At 40.0% G+C, this 27,586-nt stretch overlaps 1 protein-coding gene across 1 annotated transcript in view; it reads right to left on the reverse strand.

Moving 5' to 3' along the window:
• CNTN3 (contactin 3) overlaps window positions 1–27,586 on the reverse strand; it is a 162,935-nt gene that overhangs the window by 55,975 nt on the left and 79,374 nt on the right. The gene's annotated exons all lie outside the window — the stretch shown is intronic.

A 27,586-nucleotide genomic window follows, 5' to 3' on the forward strand; every position in this document is an offset into this window, starting at 1 on the left:
TCAATAAACCATATATTTTTCCATAATAAAACCAAACAGAAGACAATTAAAAAAAAAAGTTTGTTTATAACCTTGTAAAGGATACTAACACACAGAGCCTTTAAAATAAGGCTGTCTTTATAACCAAGCATAATAGGAGTAGTGAGTTGACCAACAGTAGCTCTTTCCCAAAATATAATATTTTTTAATATTGAAAAGCAACAGCTGTTACAGTCAGAACACTGAACAAGACTGATTAGAATTTCAATGCTTCAATTAAAAAAAAAAAACATTTACTGCTGCAGTAAGATACTGTTCTATTATTCTTTGTTACTAGACATAAAGCTCATAGGAAGGTTTCTTAAAAGGGCTATTTTCAGTTTTCCAACTGAATTTCCGTGCAGATACGTGTCAGGGTCTACATTTTCACTCACACAGTAAGTTTGGGTCTTTCAGGTGGTACTTCAGAGAAGAGGAGACACGCGATTCTACGGTAGAATGAATACAGCTATGCAATTCGGATTTTAAAATTTACGGGGGTGGGGGGAAGCTATTTTACAAACAAAATTAATTTGGAGCAAATTTTGCCCTCTTACATCACAACCACCGTGAGTCATAAATCTTACGCAATACCTATCATTTCTGTAATGAAGATGAACTGGTTGATCGCTGCTTTCTAAGCACGTACGTTCATTTATTGCAAACGCAGTCCTTCAGCAAGCCGGCTGCCTTTGAGCTGTCCGACACACCGCGCGAGCAGGACGGCGCGGGGCTGGGAGCACCTTGGGAAGGGACGTGACCGGCTGGACGCGACGAGGGGTTCCGAAAGGCACGTCCTCCTTACCCCGCGGGTACCCAGCGGGGACCTACCGCAGCTCTGCGGTTTGATCTGTTGCAATTTTGTACTGCAGGAGTTATTAATCACTGATTGCAGATGAAGACTGCTGTCACAGGGGAATAGATTTTTGGGAAACAAGAAGCAATGCAGAACCCATCAGAACATGAAGAATATGAGCCATTCTACAATAAAAGAATAATTTTTCACTAATTAGCAGGAAGCTCTCCATCCTATCTTCTAGAGTGGTTTAAGTACCAGACTAATCACACAGCTGCAGAAATATCATCACTTAATTCATTTATATACTTGTATGTTCTCTTTACACATTGTCTGGCACCACTTTGGAAATAATTCAAAATCACCATGCAAAATACTAATAGAGTTCTCTATTAGCATTATACAATGAAGTCCAGACCTCTAAAAATACTCGCTGCTTACATACAAGATTCTGGTCTGATTTTCAGGCATCTCTGTAACATATTCAGAGTATTAAAAGGTCAAAGCCAGTCATGTTCAGTGGAATAGCAGGAGAGAGTGTTTCTTTTTGGTTTTGTTGGGGTTTTTTGGGGTTGGGTTTTGGGGTTTTTTTTGGGGGGTGCGGTGGTTGGTTGTGTGTGGGGTTTTTTTGTTTGTTTTTCTTTTTAAATAAAGCCAGTATCCTAACAGCAATAACACAGGAGTGCTGTATCTTCTAACAAAACTTGCTGTTACATGAAAGCATTAGGAAGGAACATTAAGTTCTAGAAAACTGACAGGGTAAATAAAATACTGTAAAAGGTGGGCAACTAATGAAGAAGGTTGTTTACTTTCACAGATCGATTTGTATCTCTGAAATCAGAGGCTCTTATTCTGCTGAAATGTCTTAGTAGATAAAATATAACTGTAAACAAAGAACGAAGGTAAGGACAGGACAGAAGATGGTTTTGAGAAGCAACGAGTCAGAACAGGACACGCTTTTCAGTGCCCCATGGGATGACAGTATCTCATTGTTTCGTTTGAAAGAAAAGAAATTGAATAATATTTCTGCATTTTATCTATCGATCTACAGATTGCCTCATCAGATTTTTTAAACATTTTCTATCTACTTTCTCAAACTGGTCACCAAAATGAAGTGTTTTAATTAGCTTCTCTTGCCTACATCTTTTTACTTCTTAACTTGCATTTATTATGATTTATTATGCCCTGCTTTTATCTCCTTTCATCTGAAATGCAACCATTCCGGTAGGAAATGAGCAACTTTACTACTTAACTCTACCAGGCAAAGTCTCTATTCATAACGAAAATATTTTGGTAAAAATGTTACAAAAGCCTGACTACACAAGAAAAAAATACTCAACTTAAAACCAATCGAGAACTGTGTAATTTGCAAATTAAATGTTTTTATTGCCTGTTCATAGTTTGCCATATAGAACAAAGTTTAAAATTAGCAACTGAGACTTTTCTGACTCCTGAAACAGCATTTTCTTCTTCCTTCCCATGCTAATACATGTATTTGCTTCATTGCTTTAGTACCAAGTACATAAAAGTTACATCAACTGAAATACACATGCCATTGCAATAAAATGGAACAAGAAAATGTAATTCAGCTTTATTGAAAAGTCTTTTATTCTGCCCAAAAAGGAGAACAAGGAAACGTGTTCTTGCACATACAAACAGCAAGGATATGAAAACCACATATTCCATTGGGTTGTCTCCTTCCATTTAATAAGCTCAGTTTTAAGTCTCAAGCACGTTGCTAAGAAAGATTTTAAAATATGGAGTGATAGCAACATAAGCATCATTTTCATTGCCTCTACTCTGCAATAATTGTTTTATGCATTTGGAACAGAAGCATTTAGAAGTTCATGTGATACCCATGACAATTAAAAGACATGGATTTGTGAATTCATGAGGGGAAGAGAATACACTACCTGAAGCACCTGTATAAGGTTAAACAGACCTTGTTCTCACCTGATGTCAACATGTGACAAAGAATTTAAAAAATTGATCTTCATCTGCAGAATGCATGCCTGTTGACTGCATTCATTGCAGTTCACTGCAAGTACCTTCTAAAATGTTTCTCGTTTCTGTAATCTTGTGTAAGCAAGGAAGGTAAGCAAACAGATGGTGCAAGATCAGATTAAATATTATGCCTATGCTTTGAAAAGACATAGAACACCATGTGATGAAAAATCCTGAGAATTTTTGATGATAAAGCTGCTCCAGACACAGGACTCCTAGCTTGTGGCTGCCTGAGTTGTATCACGTTGAGCCAAGGAACCTGTGTGATGTTTCACCCCTATCTGCACATGGGATCTTCATAAGATTAGTAGAGGCTGCTAGAAATTCTATCAGCTTCTATTTTTTTTTTATTTTATTTAAAAAAAAAAGTACTGCACAGGACACAGTCACTGCCTGGAGAGGAGCAGGATTCAGTAGGTTTCCAACTCCAAGTCCAGTGACACCCAAGCATCTTATTACACTTACATCAATTGATATTTATTGTCAACACATGTTTATTAGCAATTCTACCATGTTTAGATAATTGCAGAACAAGGGCTCATGCTCTACAAACATAATTGTCCCTTAAGAGCCACAAAAATATTTATTCCATTACTTCATTAGACTCATTATTCAAAGCAGCAGAACTTGTTAAATATACTTTATGTAGAATTCTGTACTGGTAGGATGTTCAAGTACCTAAATGAGTCAGACAACCAAGTCTTAACTGTTTTCTTGAATAGGTAATTCTGAAGTGGGGACTTTGTTCAATGTCAGCAGATAATGAAGTACTAATTCACAACCCGCGTACCCTGGTAAAAGTCACATTATTAAAAAGAAATGAAATACCAGTCTCTCAGGTCTTAAGAAAAAAATAACAGCCTCAGCGTGTTGTAATAGCTATGTTGGTAATGACAACTTCTGGAGAAAACAGGGTAAGACAAATCTGTTTCTTTAAAAAAAAAAAAAAAAAAAAACCAACAAAAAAACCCCAAACACCAACAAAAAAACCCACCACACACAGAAACACCTCTTCACCATCACCTAAACTGCCTACATGCATAAGCAAACCCTCTTCCCCACCACTCTATAACCCAAAATTGGCTACACCAAGGCATTTCCGTGACCACGTACTTTATACTTCTTTAGACAGATACCAGAAACTGAGTGTACACTTGGAGTAGTTTGAAGTTTCTCAAAAATACTTGTATCTGCTCAACAGAATAGTTGCTTACACGGCCTGTTAACCCCAATGCACTGCCTGCAGACATACAGCACTTGGAAAAAGCATAGCAGAGCTACACATGAAGCGGGTGAGACTTTCTCTGCCTTCCCTGGGCTTTGGATCAAGCCTGGGAGAACCACGCTGGGGCAGGAGGGAGGGATGAGACGAAAAATTATGTCTGTGATCATCAATTATTGTTGGAGGTAGAGAGAGGAGAATAATGTTAACAGTGCAAAAGTGAACATTACTCAAAGCACGCAAAGTATCGGGGTGATTTGTCACTCCAGAAGAGATTCACCGGCTACTGGGGAACCATCTCCATGGTTTCATTTTTGTCAGGCTGGTGTTACAGGGAAATTCTATAATTTCACAGCAACCTCTACAAAATCTCTTAATGCTGTGACACACCGCTGAACTTCCATTTTATGGTACCTTTGTCTGCACAAAGGTAACAGTGCAGTGGGGTACACACACACTACAGAGTATTTTTTAAACCCCATTTTATAGAATCACAGAATGCTTTGGGCTGGAAGGGCCCTTCAGAGCTCGCCCAGCCCAGCCCCTGCAGCGACAGGGACAGCTTTAACCAGAGCAGGGTGCTCAGAGCCCCGGCCAGCCTGGCCTGGGATGGTTCCAGGGATGGGGCCTCCACCGCCTCTCTGGGCAACCCCTTCCAGAGCTTCACCACCCTCACTGTAAACAATTTCTTCCTTATCTCCAGTCTAAATCCATTCTTCTCTAGTTTAAACCCATCACTCCCTGTCCTGTCCCAACAGGCCTTGCTAAAAGCTTGCCCCCCCCTTCCCGCAGGCCCCTCTCAGCACTGCCAGGCCGCACTCAGGCCTCCCCGCAGCCCCCTCCTCTCCAGGCTGAGCACCCCCAGCTCCCCCAGCCTGGCCCCGCAGCAGAGGGGCTCCAGCCCTCGGGGCATTCTGGTGGCCCTAATTTTGATACGAGAGGAGCAGCTCCGGTGCTGTTGGTGTACACCTGCAGCCCGGGACAGCATCGCTGCTCCTCCGGGTCGAGAGCCAGCCCTGACGCATGGCAAGTAACGCAGCCCTGCTGCCCACAGCCACCGACGTCCTGGCCATTTCATGCCCTAAAGGCTCCAGGACAGGGCAAGCAGAAACAGCCTCCCACCCTCAAGGCACTTTTCATTCACAAGCCAAAGCACTACTTAGACAACGTTGAGTTTTTAGTTTGAAATCCTGCTCCCGTCTCTGCTCACGTTCCATTAGTCCCATTCAGCAAAGCCCATCAGAGTCTGTGTCTTGCATCCATAGAAATACTGCTAATAAAACACAGCAAACTTCTACGTAAAGCAAGCGGGTGAGGGAGGAGATGCTGCAGGTTGTTTCCATTGCCTGAAAAGCAGAACATCTAATGAGCAAGTCGTGCAGGGACTGAGAGGCTGCCAGAGCCAGTTGCGGTGAACAGCACCAACCAAAGAGCATCAAAAACTTATTTACAAAACACTCACACCCTTCAATCACTTGGGGTGCAGCAAAAAATGACACAGGCAAGACTTAAACACTCTTACACCAATTAAAAGAGAATCATTTAAAAGTCACACAACAAAGTCTGTGTTATATACCTGCAAATAGGAAAAGCTAAAAAGAAACGCGGGGATGCATCAGAGTGCGGTGAACATGAGATGCCAGCATGGAAAAAGGTAGAAGAGTCTGCAGTAATGAGAGAGAGGGAGGGACAGAGAGAGAGAGATGAGATGCTTTTGTGGGCTGTGTGGAACAGAAGGAAGAGACCAGACAGCAGAATAAAAAAGCAGCAGAACATTAACAGCATAAAAGTTGAGTCAACATCTGATGAGCAGGGATTTTTTTTTTTCTTATAACATGCTTTGCATTAGCAAAAATGCACTGAGAGAACTGGAAAAATAGCATTGTAAGGGAAATGTGTGTTTTGAAGGAAAGACATTCCCCAATAAATATTTTAAAAATATGCCTTCCATAAATTCATATTATCTGGGAATTATCACTGAACTCAAGGCAAACACAGCACTGAACAAAGCAATTCAAGTAATTTACAAAATATCTCAGCAGGGAAGGATGTTTGCTCAAGGCAATTATCCTACAGCCAAGTTCTCAGATGCAACACAGATTTTTGCCCCCCTAAAGCTTTCCTAAAAGAAACCCTCAGAATATCCTGACAGTCCATAAAGCACCTCCGTCACTAACCACTTGTGACCGCAAAGCAGGCTTAGTGGTGAAGAACACCAGGCTATTCACGTTCTAACAAACAGATGGCCGAATGCTTTCCTGAATCCAGGTCTAGTTACCTGAAGGGTTGTTTGTTTATTAAATAAGCGGCAATGTTTCCCAGAAGACTTTCTTCAATAAGTAAATCAATGAAAGCCACCCTACAACAGTTCGTTTTTGATGCACTGGGAACATCCTGATGGCAATTGGATTTTTTTTTTTTTCCTGCCACTGACTTCACTCCTTTATCTTTTCAGAGACAGCCACCTTCCTTAAAGAAATGGATGGATTCTCCCACAAATATTACAGAATATGGCTGGGTTGTCACCAGAAAGTATTGCTAGGATATGGGTAACCAAAATCTATCCTCTTCCCCACCCCACTTGGTATGGAGTGCCTGGCAAAAAGCCCCACTGCCTTGATTAGGGCCATGTGGACTATAACAGATGTTAACGATGACAAATAACAGATATAGCAGATGAGTAAGTGTCCTATCAACAGATGTCCTACCACAGCTTCTGCTTCACATGTAAAAATACACTAACTTGTTAGTCAGCATAAAAATCCAGTATTCACAGACCTTCAAAATATTTGTAATTCTCATCAAAATATGTGTCCTACCTGGGTTAAGCAGAATAATATGAAGTGCACAAGTTTATATAGAGCTGTAAACATAGTAAGGAATACCGTTAACTCCAACACACCTAATTAGAAACACGGCCCCTGGAGGAAACCGTACCATCTTTATGGAGCTGCTCCAGCTCTCCACAGTGAGCTTCCAGCTTTCACAGCCTGTGGACCACCTCTTTAAGGACCAGGCTCTCCAAAGCTCTGCAATCCTGAGAGTGTGTTTCTTGCTGTGATTAAAACTCTGAAGTAGCTTTATCTGTTTATGCCTGTCCCTCTACCACCAGCTTTGCAGCCAGCAGGCACCTGCAATGAAACAAGCCATCTCCCCACCCATGAGCTACAATACAAGAGTAATTTGCCTGGAAGAAGAGAACAAATCTTAACCCATGACCTACCCTGCCAAAATCACCTGTGCCATTTTCTTTTCCAGAATCAGCTGGGGTTTATCTCTAGCTCTAGCTGCTGTTTGGCATTTTTAACTTGACATGTTGGGAATCCTGAAGAGCTAACGCTAATGGATTTTTACTTTTTGTTTTTATTTTAGTAACTCTCCAGTATACTGTTTCTCAACCTAAAAACAGACGGGTTTGTCAGGTGCATCAACACCTCAACTCTTTAGTTTAATAAAACAAGTACAAGTGAACTTAGAGAAGATGACTATTTTTACATAAGTGATTTCAGTAACCTACTTGAAGCAAGCCATACAGGGGATAGAGTGCAAGCATAGAAATTAATACTGTATCAAGAACAATGTTTACAGAGGAGCTCAGAAGAAATTAAAACTTTTAATTTTATTATCAGTTACTAGTAGATGAAAAATGCAGAGGCAGAAATAGAAGTAATACATTTTCAGGGTAGCACATTTGCCTGGTTCGCGTAGAGGAGGAGCAGTTGTTTTGCCATATTAACTATTCACATAACAATTTTAAGAAAGAGGTAAGTGAATTCTCACATTGACAAATAAAATAACTCAGACTTAGTATCCTGAATACAGCATATGGTACCGACATTAATTGCCTCTGTGATGTTCAAATCTAACACTTCTGAAACAGGGATACAATATACTCTTCCTTGGGTGCTCCACTACAACTGCAGCAGTATCTAGCTGAGCACAAAGATGTTGCCACAGCATAAAACAGATTCTGGAAAACTGCTGCAAACATTTATGACTACAAATCTCTTAGGTTACTAGCTAGGATTAGACTACATTAACAGGCTCAGGAGGACAGGATAGATAAGAAAAATGATCTATTTCTATCCAGGCACCATACAGCAACACTAAAGTTATAGCTTAATGGATGTTCAGGAGCACATCAAAGCAAACCAGAATATATTTTGCTCATTTCCTTTACAGTAGCTAAAAGTGGCTAAAGCAGATGGTCTGTAGTTGCTTTCTTACAGACTTCAGGGAACAGGGATGCAGTGAAATGCATTTCTTGCCATGATGTCATTTGCAGCTGACAAGCAAACCTGGTATCTTCTACTGCAGATAAGGCAGAAAAAATAAAAGAACACACACATAATTTTAATGCTGATAGTGGGGATGTTTAAAACAGTAAAAAACTGCCAGGTTCACATAAAAATGCAAAAATGAAAAAAAAAAATCTAACTTAACCTCTAGGAGACAGGACATTGTGCAGTCCAAGCGGCAGAATCATTTCTTGAATACTGAAGATGAAAGCCAAATGACAAAAAGTTTCCCACGAAGCTCTATCTCCAACCTGTGCACAAGTTCTTAAAAGAATTATTTAATCAAAAGCTAAAAAACAATGCATAATCTAATTCAGTATTCTTTCGCAAACACATTACTCTGTAGTCCTTAATAAAATTAAAAGAACATACTGAGGTTGCAAACTCAATTATTTGGAGTTAGGCAACCTTAATTCTGGCATTTCCTAAGATGACAAGTAGTGGCCAAGAAAAAAGACCCCAAACAGTAAGATTTCAGCACCAAGGCCTTGGGATGGAAGGATGTATCCGCCCCTGTTGGCTGAGGACACACTGCAGCTGGGAGAGGCACTGAATTTGCTATCTGGAGAGAAGCCACCAGGACGGTCAGGAACACAGGTCCCGTGAACCAGCCACCCAGACTGAAACCCCCAGCTCCAGAGAGCCCCAGTCCCAATGCCATGGTCTCTCATGGGGTCTGGGATGCTGCAGCTTGAGATGCAGTTCCTACATGTTTCTGTCATTCCTCGCCCAGCTTTGTGCTCGTCCCCCCTTTTCCTCCACAGCTTCGCCTTCGGTCCTTGCTTCTCCACCAGTGCCAGCCTCCTCAACTCTTACCAACACTCGGGTGCAGCACATACCTCAACTTTTCTTAAAATCCCTTCATTCGCAGTCTCATAAAACTCGTTCTGCCAATCCCTTACCCCTTAATTATGATCACAATATTCACTACATTCAATTCAGTTCCTTTATCTCCTCCCTCTTGTTTTAATCCAGGGGGATTTCACAGTTTTTGCTGCCAGGGTCTGAACTCAAGACAGACCATCTCATCTCCACAGCAATGCCAGACTCCATTAGGTGAGCATTACAGAGAAACAGCAACAAACAGCAAGCATGGGGAGCAATCAAGAGTTTGGGCATACTCTTGGTAAGTCTTCACATGGGGAAGACCTAGAAAGGGATTTTCTCGTCTATACCTAAGGTACAGGGAGAAGGAGTTGCTGCAGTGAAGCTGGGAAGCTTCAGGGAGCAGAATTTGATAGAGGAATGTCTTAAACAGCAAAGACAGAGACTAAGAGTCAATTCAACCAAAACAGCCTAAAGGCCATCTCAAGACCATCTGGTCTCATTTTGGAGCTGCTCAGTACGGGGAGTTGATGATTCGTACCAGAGTTTCCTACTATTAGAGCAGCCGGTTTCTTGTTTTATCTGGAAACCTCTCCTTTCCCCGAGTGCTGCTGAGTATATCTAATTAGTTTTTGAGAATCTGAATGTTCAGTGGAAGGTGTCAAATTATTTTGCACCTGTGGCAAGCTGCAGACAGGGATCGAGTGCACGGCAGCTCTTGCTGAGCACTGACTTCGCGCTCCCGGTAGGACATTTAAGGAAACCCGATGAGCAGAGATCCTTGCAGTTGCTCCAACACGCACAGCGAGACACGCTGCAGCAGTTCTACTCATCTGCGCCGAAATATGTTCTCACCGTAAGCAACTTTCTTACACTTGTACCCTCCCATCAACAGACTCGCAGCAGTCAATAGAAGAGATCGTTAGAGCGGAGTGAAGGCATACCAGAGGAGCAAACACCACCGTGACCTGCAAGGCTGGTGCTGGCTCTGCAGCAGCTCTCAGCAGCACGCTGCCCGCTCGCCTGCCTATCACGTTTTCACAGGCGCTTCTCCTGGTATCATTTCTTAGGTAGCACAAACCCAAAGGCTGAAGCCAGATAAACTCAAGTTAGAATTAAAACTGCAGACAGTTCAGAAGCAGGAGTAAGTTACTGCATACTGGATAAGGGTTTAATGCAAGAGTTACTGAGTAAAATTGTATTGCGATACCCAGGAGATCAAAACAGATCATCTAAGCGTTCCTTCTGATCTTTCATCTTAGAGAGACATGAATAACCCATGGCATAGCTTGTTTTCTCAAATCTAAAGTACTGTAAACACTACCTTTTATCCTACCAAAGAACTGATCTGTTCCTACCAGCTACACAAACACATGCTGCTCATCCTGACCAGAACTATAGACAAAGTCTACCCACTGCAGTTAAGCCAAAATTTCATTTGCTCTGTCACACATCTACTTCTGCCCCTCACATCCTCTCTGAAATCAGAATGGCCTTTTCAGTGCAGGCACCAGAGCTTCAGCCTGGTTACAAAACCTCTCTTCCAATATTAATCATTGCTCTGACCTAGATATAATAGAGACATTTAAAAACCAAGCAGTATAATCCCCATGCAGATAACAAACCCTACGTTTTGGTTTATAAAAGCAGGAACAATAATCGTTATGCAATTAAACAGGGGGCTAAATAGATGATAAAATTGCATTTGGTCTTGCTCAGAATGAATTGATATCTGATACTGCATCGTCTGGAGGAAGAACAGGCGACTCTTGCAAACATGACTTGGAATAAATTAAATTCATTACACAAAGCAATGATTTGTGATAAGAACTCACTCTAATTTGATCTACTTGGACACCTTATACAGTGACAAATCAATGCAATTCAGGGTGTGTGGCAGACAAGCACCACGGTGTGCCTAAGTGTCTTGCTTTCAACTGAAAACAGTTGCAATGCATAGCAGCCCTTTTCCAGCCGCTAGACCGACATCCTCTTCTCACAGACACTGGGACGCGAGAAATCGATTTTACCCTTGCCATGGAGTCAGTAAATACTGGAGAGTCTGGAAGAATGGTTAGGTCCCACAGTTTAGACACAAAGATCAGAATCTCTAGACAATTTTTTCAGTAAAGAAGGATTTATTGCGAGGCAAAAAGGCTTCTGAAAGAAACAAGATAGTAATTCCACTGAATCCCCATCAGAAAAGCTAGGAGAAAGAAAAATACAGGATGGGTAAGACAGAACTGGCTTAAAGAGAGGCTATAGTTACTTTTAAATGGAAGTGAACAAAAGAGTTACATACAAAGATAAAACGGTAAATACGAGCATCACATGTTAAGAGCTGAAGTTATGAAATACTACGGAGAAAAATGCTAGATCTTGTTAACTAAAGCAGCTGCACATTCAAAAAATTCTTCCGAAAAGAATATGGAATAAAACCAGAAAGAGGTATGTTTTAAGAAATCAGAGGTTCAAAAATACAAATGCAAAGGATTGTGAATAATCGATAAGGAAGTGCAAAACACAACTGTTAATATCAGATCATTAATAATCAAAAGCATCACATCATACACTTCTTTGGTACTCGGGGAACAAGTGATGAAGCCTACTAGCAAATCGCAAACAAGAGTTCAGAGATCAGATGAGAAGCTGTGGCAGCGTAGAACCAGTCTCTAAACCAAGAAACCCAATAAATCACTGACTCATTTGATTGTTTAACTTCATTACCGGGTAAAATAGCAGTACATACAGTAGAAGTAGTCAATATAAAAGCACTAGGAAAATACAAATCATTAGATGTTACAATGACGCTAGTTCCTGAAGAGAAACTGCACCCAGCGACATGGTAGCTGCCTTCTTACACAGCAGGGTTTCAAACAGATGTCCCCAGACACCAGTTTCAGCCCATCATCTACAAACTCTCATTCTCTCCATCAGCTCTGCAAGATCACAAGGTTATCCATACTGCCTGCAAGGTACTAATATAATGCAAACATTAAGATGAAGTTGAGGGTGCATGTGTGTGTTTTTTGAAATGGTACCACTTGTAAATGAGAAATGTCTGTGGACAAAACACTAATTAAGACTTAAGATATTCCCATACATCATTAACATTTAAACGTGGTTTAGCTGGTTTTGGGTAAAGAAGTTTTGACTTGCTTATTTCCATAGGAAGGAGTATTAGAAAAAAATCCATATAACCTTTTAGTAAAATGCCACAAAAATAAAAGTTCTAAGGAAAGAAATGAAGGCATTTGAATTTCAAGTCGTAAAAAGGCCTTCCACTTAACTGGTGAGTTCATCTTTCCAGTTTGCTCCATCCCACAAAAGCTAGTGCGAACAGATTATCCATAGCCCTTTCTTCTTCGCTCTTCTTGCAGCAAGAGAGCGAAAAAAGAAAATGCAGGGATCATTTGAGCACATTAACCTCCCTGGAAAAGAAGGGAATGAGACGAGATCTTCAGAGAATTGCATTCTGTCTGCCTCCGCAGTAATGGCATTACACTCGAATGAAAGCAAAATTATGTGGAAGACTGTTAGTTTACTGAAGGGTCAAAGAGATGACAGCTGTGGCAGGCAGCGGTAAACCTTTAATATGCCATGATGTACCAATGTGCACATCCTTCAGTGGATGAATAAGTGTGGCTGAACAAGGGACTACACCTGAGCAAGCAACTGCATAGATTAATAAATTCAGCATCAGATCATTCGACAACAGAAGCTGCAGGATTGGAGAAAAAGAACTGCCCAAAACCACCTACCTGTTCTTCTGCTACTCTGTTTATAAAAACAAATACAATCCCAGTGCTACTGAAAAGAGTTTAATAGATTGAGACATGTACATAAGGAGAAAACCCTCAAAACACAGTGAGACCTCAAATCTTTTCATTGGTATCTAAGCAGAATTGTTAAGTGACAGATGCTCTATGTGCAGATTGATCTCCAGCCTCAGCCAAATTGCTCTGCGTAGGGTGATGTAATCCTCAAAAGTATATCGTTAACTACAATTTAATAAAAAGCCATGGGCTGAAAAAATACAGTTTCATAAAAAAGAAAGAAGATCTCTCACTGCACAGGGCTGAGAGTGGTAATAACAGGAAAATAGAAAACAGGTACTGCATCTCTTCTCGTAAGTAGTGAGAATTTCCTTGGTTATTAAACGAGAGTCTCCACAATTCACAGCCTGTGCTCTCTGTCACCGCTCACTACCATATTCTACTAGAAACACTTACGTAAATACATTATCGATACAAAAATACAGACAGAGGCAATGCAGCGTAATAGGAGTAGTTCTGCAGGTTCTGTTAAGATACCTGCTTTGCTTAGCAAGTAGCTATACCAACAGTGAACATCAGGAAGCAAAGTAGGCATGTTGGCAGCAAATCGGAGCCCTGAAAAAATACATTTAAAGCAAGAAGATACACAGTGAAGACATTTAAACAGTTATGCTCAATCCCGCCTAAATCTGACATTTATTGTGTTGCAGCCATGGGTTACCTTCAGTCAAAACTTACTATATATTTACGTATTCATTGAGTGTTAGTATAATTCGGTACATCACAAGACAACTGTGCCTGTTATACAACTTTTAGCAAGATAATTTTTTCTATTTCAAAACTTGCTGCTATAGAATGCCTTCAGAATTAAAGTACTTATTTCAGTTTGAGGCGGCAATAGTTCTATTAGCCATGAAGGGTGAAGTACGACGCAGGTAACACAGATGTGTTTATGTTGACTGAAATGTTTATTTGTGTTTGATTTTCTAAGTTGTAAAACTACAGTTGAAAGATCAAAGCATTAGATTCCTACTGAATGTTCCTATCAACTTCAATGGGCTTTAGATCAGGCCCTTAATGTGGTATTAATGTAACATTATCTTAATATTATCTGTAGTATGCTAAATGGGCTAACAAGACCCCATTAGGGTAATTCTGACAAACAAAACAAGGGCTGAAATTCTTTCCACAGCAATGACTTGCTTTGATTTTTCAGTGAATATTAGCTGTTTTCCCAAATAAGCCATATACCAGGGGTTCAAGAACAGTCCTGAAGTGCAAAGAAAACCACCACTCTTGAACAAAACAAACAAACAAAAAATAGAAAAAAAAGTATCTTGAAGAATTAAAATGAAAACATTTTTTGTTTAGAGCTTTACCAGGCAGAGGGAAGGAAATGCCAAAATTCTTAGTTATTTATAGAAATTCTTACACCTACAGAAGTGAAGCTAGGACTTCAAAAGGCTCCTGTTAAAATGATTTCAGAATTTAGGCATGAAGTCTAAATATCTAAAAATATAACGGATCATACCGGTTTAATCCTTGTGTATATTCTCTGATTGAAAGAAAACTTACAGGTTTTAAAAGCCTTAAAAAAAAATAAAACCAAACCACCCCACAAACAACCCCCCCAACCCAAAAAACCTTTCCCCCAAACCCCACCACCAAAACCATCAAAAACCCTTGCAACGCAAGAACTAGACACTGCACGTGCTAAAAAATTTCAGCAAACTACCGCCCTCCAAAGAATATCCAAGTTATCAAAAGTAGTGTTTAAGTAAAAAATAATTATTGCCAAAATGTCGATAACTTCTAGAGATATGAACAAGAGGGATTATGAGGATGCAACACGAATGGGCTAACAAATAGACAGCCCATTCCTCACCCCCGACAATAAATATGCTTTGAACGCATGCAGAAAGTTTGGTAGCAAAGCTGCTCTCAGCAGGATTCTGGCAGTAACTAGTAAGAGGTGGCAGACAACCAAAAGCAGGTGAACAACAAGGTGCACACAAACTGCAGTTCCAGAAGATCCTTATTTCTTAGCGTCAGTACTAGCACTGCCGCAACCGGGTTGCATCTCTGGTTCACAGCAAGCTGCAGCCACCAGGATGGAGGCAGCAGACAGTTAAAATATCTCTATTACAGCTAGGGAAGAAAAATTTTGATTCAGATCAATTTACATAACCATCTTCCATGGCACTTCAGTTCAGACACTTATTATATTAACCAAGTCCAATCAAGTGAAATATTTAATATGAGAAAAAGATGTACAGAGACGAAGCAACAGCTGCTTTTTTCAACCTCATTTGATGCCTTAAAATGGCAAGCAGATGCAACTAACAGAGGATGCGAACCCTTTTGTACAAACCGGTTTTACACTCTGACCTGGGGCCTCATCCCTGTGATAGGGAGGATTCAAAAGGCCCTCCCCATGCCAGGATATTCCCAGCTGTGGAGCTGTGGGCCGCCGCTCACGGACCGGCAGGCAAAAGGGCTGGACACAAAGCCAGGGGTCAACACAGCACCCAGCTAAGCCTCTGCTTGCACCCAACTTTCTCCTGAAACATTCCAAGTTACATGAGGAGCAAAATCACGGCAAGTTAAGACTTACCTTCACTAAAAGTGGCACTTTTCTTAAGTCACATAAGCCATAGTGTTACAGGTCATTAAGTCTGTATTTTTGGCTGGGCATGTAGGTTGGCCTTCAACTTTTTGAAAGTTTTGCCCAGACAGCCTAGTAAGATCGCATGAAAATTTTAGTCTTCCTGAAAAAACTACACAGAAAGTGATGTAATAAATAGCTTTGGGTAAAAAGAAGATTTTTTTTTTTTTATATATATATATACACACACACACATATATATCTATCTCCAAAATATTCTTTCCCTTATTTCCTATGCTAGAAAGTATCTGCTCTCTCTCTCCTCATCATACTCCCCTCCTTCACAAGCTATTCATGCACAAGCTTTGAAAGACAGTAAGAGACAAGCAGATTTACATCCCCCCCAAAAAAGGTAAGGTTGCTATGGGAATAAGGCAACAAAAACTGTTACTTAATCCAACATAAAAAGGATGAGAACTGGAGAGAACTCAAATGCCACCCCAACCGGTACGGTTATGATCTGCAACAGCTTTTTCTCCCTCATTTACCCTATGCTTTTATGTAATTTCATTTTCTCTTCAGATACTATTTACAGAATACAATAATCCAAGTTGAGATCCAAAAAAAATTGAAATAAAGAATTAGAAGTAATATTTTCCAATATGTTGCTCACTACTGTCACTCACTTGTAAACTCTTGTAAAAGCTGAAATATGCCCACTCTGCATCAATGCTATGGATGTAGATCTGGAATTCAAGATGAATCTTTAGATTTTATATATAAAATATACATATATAAGAAAACAGGTTCAGCCATATAATTTTCTTTCTTTAAACTACAGTCTATGGTCTGCAATAAAGTTTTGCATAGGCTAGTAAGTAAATTCAGATTTATTTTTTTTCCACAGCTGCAATCAAAGGCAATTCTTATAAATTTTGAAGGTAGAAAGAACTGTCACACCGCCCCCTCTCCCCAAAAAGTCAAGGCACTATTAATGTCAGTAGTTTATCTCAAAAACCACTGTCTCTTATCAGAGCTTGCTGGAATCGCTTCCCAGCTAGCACAAAACATCATGGGAAGGAATGAACCTGTCCCATTTTTAAGCTGTTGATACAGGATAAATGTTTCTTCGCATTTTGAAAAACGTAGGGAAAATGTATTTCCTTCCATTACATATCCCCATAGCTGCCTTGACTCATTAAATAACATGCCATATGATCTCCCTACACAGTGAACCTTAAAAATGAGAAGTGTGATGAAACCTTAAAAGACCCAATTCATAAAGTCTGTATCGATGGATGATCTCTGGCAACATAAAGAGCAGAAAGTAATCTGGAATGAACTAGCTAAAAAATTTCTTGAACATACAGCAGAGCTTTAAAAGACCTTATTCTTATTTGCACTTCAGCCCTTTCAAGCTATGCAAAGGCCTCCTAAAAGTGACCGAGGAGGAGATCTGAAGCTCCTTTAAGATGCCACTGCAAGATTGATGTTGGGGTCCATTCCCATCAATGTGACTCAAATCCCATGTCTGGTACTAAGGCTGTTGGTGTCACAATTTGCCTTTTATCTTCAATATCATGAAATTTGCCACTCAGTCGTCTACCAATAGCAATACCTTTACCTGCCACCTCTGAATATAGGAGAATCCTTAACCGAATTGAACATTGAACTATCTGGTGATTTTCTGTACTGCTTTCAGAGTTATAAATAGTTGTATGAGGAACCAGGATAAAACATACACTAATTACCGTCGACTATGCAAATTAAGCTGTTTTTAATTCAGGCTTAAAACATTTTGAAGTTCTCATTGCACAACAACCGCCAAAGGCAAAGGAGCACTACATTTTTCTTTGCAGTCCTTTGCCTCTTGCTGCAGAGCACACGAAGATGCACTGAATTATTTTGCGAAGTATAAGCCTTGTGTGCAAGGCGTGACTCGCAGTTCACCGGGGACAAGGTGGCATTTCGAGCCTCTCCAATCTGTGACGGTGGAGGAGTAGCACAGGAGCTGTGAAATTTTCTGCTTAGTTAAAATAAGCTCCTGACATACTCCATTGCCTCTGCTAAACAAAAGCGATGCTAATCCACCCATTCCTCACACTTGGCGCTTCTTAACAAAATGACACTTCGGAGATGTGAACAAACCCCAACGTATATTTGGAACAATGCAGAAAGTCTGCGTTTCGTGACTCTTTTCACATAGACCCTTGCAAGGGTCATTATGCTTTTTCCTGGCAATTCGAATGCAAACTGCTAAATCACCTGCACAAGGTCACAGCCACCACCATTTGAACCCAGGCTTCCTTAAAACCCACGGCCCTGCGCCCTTTGCATTAGGCTATTCCAGATTTCTCATTTTACACCACAAGGAAACATCCAGTTGGCTTCAGTATACAGAGTTCCTTACTGTATAACATTGCATAAAGTTACTCCATACCTCCCCTTCTTCACTAAGGCTTCCTGTTCCCCTCTGTTGGATTAAAATACCATAAATACTTCCAGCAACTGGTTCAAATAAAAGTGGTTTCCCCATTCAAATGTTTCTCCACCGGGTTCGCAGTCCCTGAACATCTGACCCTCGACTATGCAAGAGTAAAGGATAACCAAGCACACGCACACTCACCTACGTGTCGCCATCTTCCCTCTCTTCCAAGAGAGGGTGCAACACTTGCCTAGAAAAACGTCTACATTCCTGTTTGAAATGCTTTTGACTTTGTTACAAGACTCCTAAAAAGTCAACAAGAAAGTCAGAACTATTTGTTCCATCCAAGAAGGAAAAAACATCATGCTACATTAAACAGCTATATTTTAATATTCTGTTTATAGTTACGGAAATTTGGTTCATTTTAGCATCAATAAGTTCTGATTGTGCTAATCAGACAAGAATATAAATGAGCTTTTATTTGCTTAGGTTTTCAAACATGTATAGTAATATAGCTGAGGTTCAGCTTTTGCTTTACAACCTTGTGTTATTTCTTACTGAAAACCAAGTGTAAAAATTGTGTTCTGATCCCTGATAAATACCGATCCCTGAAATCTCATCACTGGTATGTATATCTGTGTTGGAAAAGTTAAAGGCTAGTATTATCCCATTTGTTATAAAACAAGAAACTGAAAGGTTAATTACGGCAAAAATCAAGCTTTTGTCCAAGAGGCTAGCAGCAGCACATTTAATATTACCAAAAACTAAAAATCCAAATCATTCATTTCGAACATGATCATTAAGAACAACAAAATCAGAACAGTTTCTTCTAGAAGGCTTTTTTAAATACAAAACAAAGTATTTATTCTCAGTTCTGTTGTTTTCCTGAACATCTGCCAAATTATTCAGCTTTAGATTTCAACTGCAGTGTGCTTACCCTGTTTTTCAACTATCATTCACAACCACTTTCGTATGTTTTTTTTTCACCGTAGTGTCCTGAGCTTCCCAAGTAAGGGGCTGATACAGCTTATGCTCTGCACAGCAAACTTCTCCCAAAGACTTTTTCCGTTGTGTTCCCCCTCTCCAATGTCTTTTGCCTTTCTGCTTGCAGAGAAAAGGGTTTTCCCCCGGCTGCCTTGGTGTTTCTATAGTACAACCTGCCTGCAGATCTCCAGCCTTCATAAAGCAACGAGCATCACTAGATCTGTTTTGTAGGTAGGAAATAGAAGATTAAAGGTAGCACCCAAGACCTCGGGAATTATCACACTAGATGAGATTACTCATCCACCTTGGTCATCATTTATTCTTCAGCAATAGCCAACAACGGGTACTTTGGAAGGTAGTTTAATCAATGAAGATGGCCGAACAGCAAGCCTAGGATGCTTCTGTCTAGTTTGCTATCAAAAGGCAGAAGAAACAACAGGATGGCTATTCAATAGGATGGCTATTCAGGTAATGAGTGAGAGCTTTATCTTCATTTCATTACACAAACCAGCAGAAGAAAGGCAAAACAGCCAAGCTCTAAGCTTTTATCTCTTCAGTAGGGACAGCCTGGCAAATAAAGAAGAATGACTTTAATAGCTGCTGCCAGGGGACAGGGAAGAAGAGATAAGCGAATGCTTTAAGAGAGAAGAAAGAGGGAACCCAGCTTGCAGACAGTAGATGACACAGCCTCTCCTCGACACAGCTCCTAGAGTCCCCTTGCACTACCCCGGGATGGGAGGGGAGGGCTGCCTGATGTTGGGGTGAAGGCCAGCTGTCTCACAACAGCTTCCAAGACCTTGCTTCTTCTGAAACTCTGCGTTGCCAATGTTGGACCATGCTAACCCCAAAAACAGCTGTGGAGAGGCTCCTGTCCTACCCTCATCACAGGCAGACATGCTGCGTGCTAAGGAACAGCTATGTACCTTCAAAAGCTACTTTCTTGGAAACAGGAGACTGAAGTCATGCAGTACGTAGTCATATACTATAAATACCTGGCAATGATCTACCTACCAAGAAACCCAGCAAACAGAAGTCCCAAGGCACTGGGAGTTACCACCATTCTTATTAAATAAATATTTAGACTGGATTTGTGTAAATATTCTGTTAGGGGTTACTGTTAAATGCACCCAAGCTCCATAACCTTTTACAGAAAATGTATTGGAACTACTTGCAATATTCTACTATACTTGAAATCGCACTAAGCAGAGGAACTGTATAAATACAGATGTACAGCCTTCATGCTCAATGATATTTGCAATAACAAAACTTTATTGCAGGATAAAGCACTTGAAAATTTCTTCTTGGTAATTTAATGTAAAAATTAGAATTGCCACTAGCCCAAATTTCTCCATTCAAATGTCATAAAAATCTGTGATAAGTTTAATTAATGGAGAGAGAGACAGCATTTGTCTTGTTGAAATGAAGCACTAATTGTCTGGAGGTGAGGATTCAGCTTTAAGGTTAGACAGTACCTGCAGCAAGAAGTAGCTACTTTTCAAGAGGTTTTCTTCAGCTTGGAAGACGAAGCAGAAACTGAGGAGACTCTTCAGAGGCATTTAAGGTCTCCCTTCAAAAAGAGTTTTAATATCACAGTATATCCCACACTTAAGAAATTAAATATTGTAACTGATAAGAGTATGCCCACCATCAAAATACAGACTCCTGTAAATCCACTGAACTTGGAGAAAGTCCAGTAAGTCAATGAGAGTCTTTTCATTGACTTGGACTACCCCAGGTTTATATATAGCTAAAAAAAACCCCACAGGGGATCCTGATGAAGGAGACTATATTTATTCCTTCACTTAACTCCAAGTGAATGGATTAGCATCGTTCTCCATTGCTGCTCACCTTCTTATTGCAATATCGACAAAGAACGAAAACAAGCCCTAAAAGCCTTTCTCGAAATGAGTGCTCCACTGGTAGGATGAAAACAGAAAAAGCTTGCAATGCTAAGGCACAAGTATACAAAAAAGACTATAATTGTATTAAAAGCAAGAGTGGCAGCACAGGCAAGATTTACACTGGTTCACAGCAAGAGGTGAAACTGGGTCTCCAGTAAGCTACCACCATCTGCCAGGTTATAGGCAAAGATGCCTGCGGCAGGGCAAATTTCTTGCCTCCCAGAGCTTAAATACCAGGCTGTTTGCTGTATCTTTTGTTCACTGTAACAGAGGAGTGGTCAGACCTGGTAGTATGTTGGGTTTAAGTGCAAAGGGATATCTACAATGGGTGCCTTTTCAGATTTACAGCGGCAATTTTGTTTTCTGTTACCGGCTCTGTATGAAGCAGCCATGACATCAAACAATTCATAGAAAAGCAGAACTCTAAGATTGGTTCCTCATTTTGTAACTAATTCAATAAGCAAACAAAATTTTCTACCAGTGTAATGAATCTTGGTAGCAATATACAAGCAATCCAAGCTAAACAATTCTGACAGTCACTATTGGCATAGATGCATTTTAACATTATGACTATACATGTATAATGTACAAAAAGGATATTACTATTAATATGCAAAACCATTATGCATTAAGATACAGACTGGCTCTGTCTGAATGCTGTAACTCTTAATGAAAACTGAATTTTAACAAGATCGGTGTCATAGTGGTAAGTGATGATAGCTATTTTTTTTTTTTTCTCCTACAAATGGATTCTCACCCATAAAGAAGCTCCTCACCGAAGACTAAATCAAAATTATTGCAAGTTTTTAAGAGCTATACCTGTTTGGCACAGGGGAAGGTATTGTTGGCATTCTGCCAACGTCCAAGAAGCCTACACTGAGAATTACACATTTATGACTGCAAATATACTCCTACATGGGATTAGTTTCAATACAAGAATTCACCAGAAACACATGAGTTATTTCCTCATCTACATTAAATCAACAACATGTTGATGTCTGGTACATCCCTTGTTTTCAAGAGATACCGAAGCCAAAACAAAGCACTCTTATGCCTTCAAAAGATGTTTAGCCACAAGGAAACAGCATCTCTCTACGTAAGAGCATACCAAGAGGAAGATAACCTGTGCACCCATGGATATTGGGCGAGAGACTGAGCTCTTAAACAAACGGACTGCACATACAAATGCAAGCTAGCACAGACTGACACCACATGCATTACTGTGGTCAGATCCTACAGCAGCACTCCAAAAAAAAAAAAACCCCAACCAAAACACACCACCCCATACCCCATATAAACATACGTACCAGTGCATCTGTAAACCCAGCACAGGCTAAAGGCACCGGCTTTCCAGATCAGACAGCTAGTAAGGATTTGACAAAAATTCAAGCCTGTCTCCAATTATACTGGATGCTAGAATGAACAGGAATATTGTTCATTTATCTCATTGATCTTACAGGAACCTGATATTTGGTATCCGGGGTAAGTGCAATGATATTAAAAAGTGGACACGTATCACACTGTTTTCAGTAGGATCCCCTTTTTGCCGCTCCAAATCAATATGTGACAGAAGATGTGGGGTTAAAACAGGAACCTGATGAAGATCCTTTGCACATGCCCAAGCGAGCAAATCGCCCACCATCTCATAAAATGGTATTCCAGATGTGGAGAGCCAAGCTTTTCCTCTGAAGAAGATATTTCTTCTTTCCTCATAGCATGATTTAAAAGCAACAATAAATCAGTAAGAACATGGAAGGTTTGTTTTCATGCTCTTTGGAAAATAAAGAAAAAGTAACAATCATGTGTTCCAATTTCTTAAGTCTCCTAAACTTAATACTAATAAAGAGGAGAGCTGTGGATCTGATACATGACGCTGCTGAGCCTGACAGTTTAACAGAGTTTTTTCTGTATTAGACTGAGAAAAAAACAAAGTGAGGAAATGAAAATTAAAACAATGAAAACGTGTATTGACATAAAGAAATACATATAACATGATCTAGTTTTAAACTCAAATGGACTCATATAAGGCAATAGAAGGAAAACCTTCCTGTTGGCAAATCTCACTGCAAAGGGCCAGAATAGGAGCCAGGCTCCAATGTCCAAATAGCATCTGCATGTTACAATTTGGTTTGGGTTTTTTTTTTTTGAGCCAAGTTGTGGTGGCTGGAGTTAAAAAATGAGTTTAATGCTAATTTTTTGTTTTGCTCTATTTAGATCGAGTGCAGTCAAGGTAGTGTATCCTAATGCTATTTGTGGTGGCAATGAGTTAGAAGCTTGGCAGAGAAAGTTATTCCAAGTGTAGTCTACAGGTCTCGCCCTGGACATGCTGTTTGAAATGTGCCCTTTCATCTCCTGAAGAACAAAAATTTCATGTATTTACACACACAGTTCTCGTTGTTTCATTTCTTTGAACTTTCTCTTTATTCACAGCTTTCTTTCCCCTTCAGACATGCTTCAAAAGTTGTTTTTCCTCTTAACTCTCAGGAGAAACTTTAAGAAAAAAAAAAAAAAAAAACAACCTTTCCAGGGAGAACAGAGCAGTTTCAGCAGTACAAAACAGCTGAAAGCAGTAGAAAATTAGGAGAAAGCAAAAGAAACTAATGGCTGTGCTTGCACCAGTGCTGCTGGGAAAGGCTGGGTGAGCAAACGCGCAGCCCTCGTGCCAGCCGGGGCGGATGGAGGCAGCGTTCCCCACAGAGCTTGCGCCTTCTCTCCAGCTGAGCAAGGCAACGAAGTGCAGCAGGAAAATGAAGCCAAAATTAGCAAGAGCAGTAAGAAAAGCCAGCTGTCATGCAAACCGCAGAGAAGCGGTTTACACACTCATGTGATAGGTGTTTATCTTATTTATCTTAGAGGTTCACCATGCTCACCCATCACTGCAATAGCAGCGCATCCCAGCCTGCAGCACACTTACCCTCCTGCATTCTGAAAATGAAGGAACTGCTACCCGGTTTATCAAAAAAGAATTGAAATCAGCTGGGTCACATCACAGGGGTGGAAGTCTATACAAGAGTCAGGAGAAGCTGTAACACCCCTGGGATCAATTCATGACTTCACCACAGATCATGGCTTAGTTTTGCACTTTTAACTGTTCATGTTGTTTTGCATATTTTACTCATTTTTATCTTTGAAGTTGTTCTTCAGAGTAATTTAAACATAATAATACTAAAGTATTTGTTTTGAAATTCCTTTCCTAACAAGGCAGACATTTGGAAACTCGATTTATATATATATTTAATGCTAAGTAATCACCTTTTTGCTCCCCAAGGTAAATGGACAAAGAGACCGCAGGATCATTACTCACACAGATATAAGCATACATCAATAAACAAAAACCCAAGGGCAATTTTTTTTTTCCCATCAGATACTCTCACATCCCCACTTTGATGAACTGTGAAGATTCACATAGGATAAACGAAAAGCAATTCAATCTAGGACACTGCAATAACGGAACTAGTTTGAAATACATTATCTGTAAGGACAGAGAATGTCAAGGTTTATAAGCAAAGATCAGCAGCATCTTCATTTCTGTAGCTATGATGTTTTTCATAACATTGAACTGCAGACAGGTCTTAAAAGAACTGTCTTTTGCTTATAAGCAGAGCATTAGAAAAATTGTTTCTATAGAGAGTCAGAATACCTGCTGATCTATCTTAATGATAGGTTAAAAGTACTACTCTCAAAACTGTTCAACAACTTGTTTTACATTTACAGTGTGCTCTTAATAAAATCCGTCTCGAAATACATTCAACTACAGGATTCCCAAGTGAATTGAGAAGCATGCTGTTCCAAAGGCCCCCTAATAATATTCAAGCAATTGAAGCAAACAGCTAATGTTAGCATTAAACACACGCTCAGTCTCCAAATAGCAGAAGATCTCTATGTCAAGATTGAGACCTTTCACAGAGGTCCGAGTGAGATGGGTTATGCAGCTGGAAATGCCCAATTCAGGCTGTTCAGCAAATTACATCTGGCTCAAACTCTTGTCTCTGCAAGCGCTGACTGTAACTCCAAGCAATATTCTCAATGATGGCAATGTAACAACATTAAATCAGGGATATATATCAATTATGGGTGCTCAAGGCTTCCAAACAGTCCTGTTCCATCAAACCATCTGGCTTTTGGCAATGTGAAAAAATCGCTTTTTGCTTGACTTCTGGCTTGTCCTCCAATCTACCAACTCCCCATGGCTACTAAACTGACATTTGGGAGATGAACCTAATTGAAGGGAGATGAACTGAAATAGATACGAAGAAGGACTAAGCAGGATGAACACAGGAAGAGGACAGTCTTACACAAGACCAGAACCATTTGCACTTCAAAATATTAGCAACAGTTTCCTTGTTACTGCAATGGTCATTGGAAATTAAGTATTCTACTAGTAGAGTAATTAGCTGAATAAGAAACACTTCTCTACTAGCAAACTCAATGATAGTCAATGCCAGCTTCGCTATTGAAAACATTGAACTTTGTTTGAGAGATGTGAATTGATGACTCGGCAGCTACCATCATCCCTTTCATATTCTGCCTCCTTCTGCAGTTACATTCGCTGAGAACCACACATTCATTACTACGTTTTTTTTCAGGAAGTCATTTGGTAGACCTGGTCTTAATACGGTTTAACATAAGAAACCTTCCCATTCATCCTGGATCCTTAAGGCTGCCTTTCTTCACAGGCAGCAAAAACAAAACTTGCTTTCATCTAGGTTGCTTTTAAATATGACCCAAAAGAACTGAGGTGACATGAAATAAAAATGTAAGAAAGATTAAAGGATAAAAAAAGTCCTTCAACAGATGGGTGAAAAATCTTTCATCCTCGTAGGAGATGGTTATGTACTCCTCCACACGAACCACTACGAAGGTCAAAGTGATCTGAGCAAAGCTTTGAGGGTGTCGCACCAGTAGTTCTACGGATGTCACAGCTTGTACTCCAAGTAGTTGTTTGCAAGTCTCCAACTAGGGATGTTTACAGCTTTCTCCATACCACTGCTGATAACGCATCAGCAGTGCCGGGAGGCTAGGAGAACCCCGTGCTATTCAAGAGTCAGCCTACCCCCCTGGGGCTGAATGTTACCTCATGTATTATCTCAAAGGTTTTTTCCATTTAAAAAAAGAGCATATTTCAATTCAACACATCAAGACAGAAGATTTGCATGCTTTGCAATTTAAAAAGACACAACTTCAATAAGGGTAGAGTGATTGCCATTTTTCAAAAGAACATTTTACTGTATGTTATCTATGAACGAAATACTGGGTTTTTTAGCCTTCCCCTCTTATACTACCTGTACCTTAGATATTTGTTACAATTCAAAGGATAACCACTAAATTGTACAAATGTAACAAAAAACTATAGCAAGATAATTAGTCCTTATCTTCCTTCATCAACCAAAAAACTTACAGAAATGATTTTTAACAGATTAAAAACCAAGCCTTTTTTTTTAGCAGCAATACTCAGCTAACAGTAACATAACCACAAACATAATGAAATCATTCATTCTACTACAAATAACATGCACAATGCCAATCACCAACAGAAGCAATTTATTGCATAAAAATTACTCATTTTAGTTAAGTATTGCAATGTAAATATAACAAGAAAAATATCCAGCAGATAAAACCAGCAAGACTAGCTACCTAAAGATTTTTTTCAAAGCATAATGATTTTTAAGGTTTAGATTTTACCTGGGTTTTTTGAGGTTTTGTTTATCCTTCGTTACATCAACTAATCACTTTTTAAAAAATAGTTTCATTTGTCTATATTTGAATTAACAAATAATATATCTCCTTTGAATAACAGCTGTACTGAACAGCAGAAATCCAGAATTACGTATGAGAGCTTCAGAAGTGCATACATACATTCTGCAACAACCAATTGTTTTGGTGGCATTTATAACGTCAAATTTTGCCAATTCAGATGCAGCAGTGGCTAATTGGCCTTATAAGTAATTCCCCAATGATAAGAGAGACGTAGCAGTAGATATTACAGAGAGCGGACTTACATCCTTCAAGTCATTTTAAGACTACAAACACATTTTCAGCCTCAGGTATTTCCAGGTGCAGCCCAGAAGAGAGGCACAGCCCTGACTGGGACAGCTCCACTAGCTAACGCGGGATGCTCTCAACTTCACAATCCTGCCTCGTGCAGCACCGCTGCTGCACACGTTTGCTGCTGAAAGACAAGAGCAGCATCGAGGAATGCCACAAAACACTACCTCTAATCCTCCTGTAGGAAAACTGCTCCCTGCCACCTTCTCCCTCGCTGTTTTGGGATTTCCACAGGCTCCAAGGGAGTCACACCTATTGCACGGTTTACACCACAGCAGTGGGATGGGCCAGACTGACACAGGGAAAGCATGCACCCCGCAGAAAGACAGCATCTACTCAAAAGAAGTACTGGAAAGGTAGCTTTGCTCCCAGCAGTTTAAAGGGGAGAAAAGCAAATCCCCTCTCTTTCAACCAATAATTCTGTGCAAGTCTTGTACGATTGTTTCGGCATCAGAAATGCCCAAGACCTCCTTCAGAAAGCAATCTGTAAAGTATTCCTGCAGGAAAAATAATTTATATTTTTAAGTCTCTTGGGATTTTCTTTTTCTGTAGAAAAAAGTTTGGGTTTGATAGAGACAATATTAGCACTTTTCACTTTACAGATTGGTTTAACAACGTGGCTTCCCTTCCTTCAAGGTTTTTGAATAAGCCAAAAGCAAATCCTGGCCTTCTGAGTCTCCATATAAA

This window comes from Pelecanus crispus, chromosome 7, assembly GCF_030463565.1.
Source record: "Pelecanus crispus isolate bPelCri1 chromosome 7, bPelCri1.pri, whole genome shotgun sequence".
Lineage (NCBI taxonomy): Eukaryota > Metazoa > Chordata > Aves > Pelecaniformes > Pelecanidae > Pelecanus > Pelecanus crispus.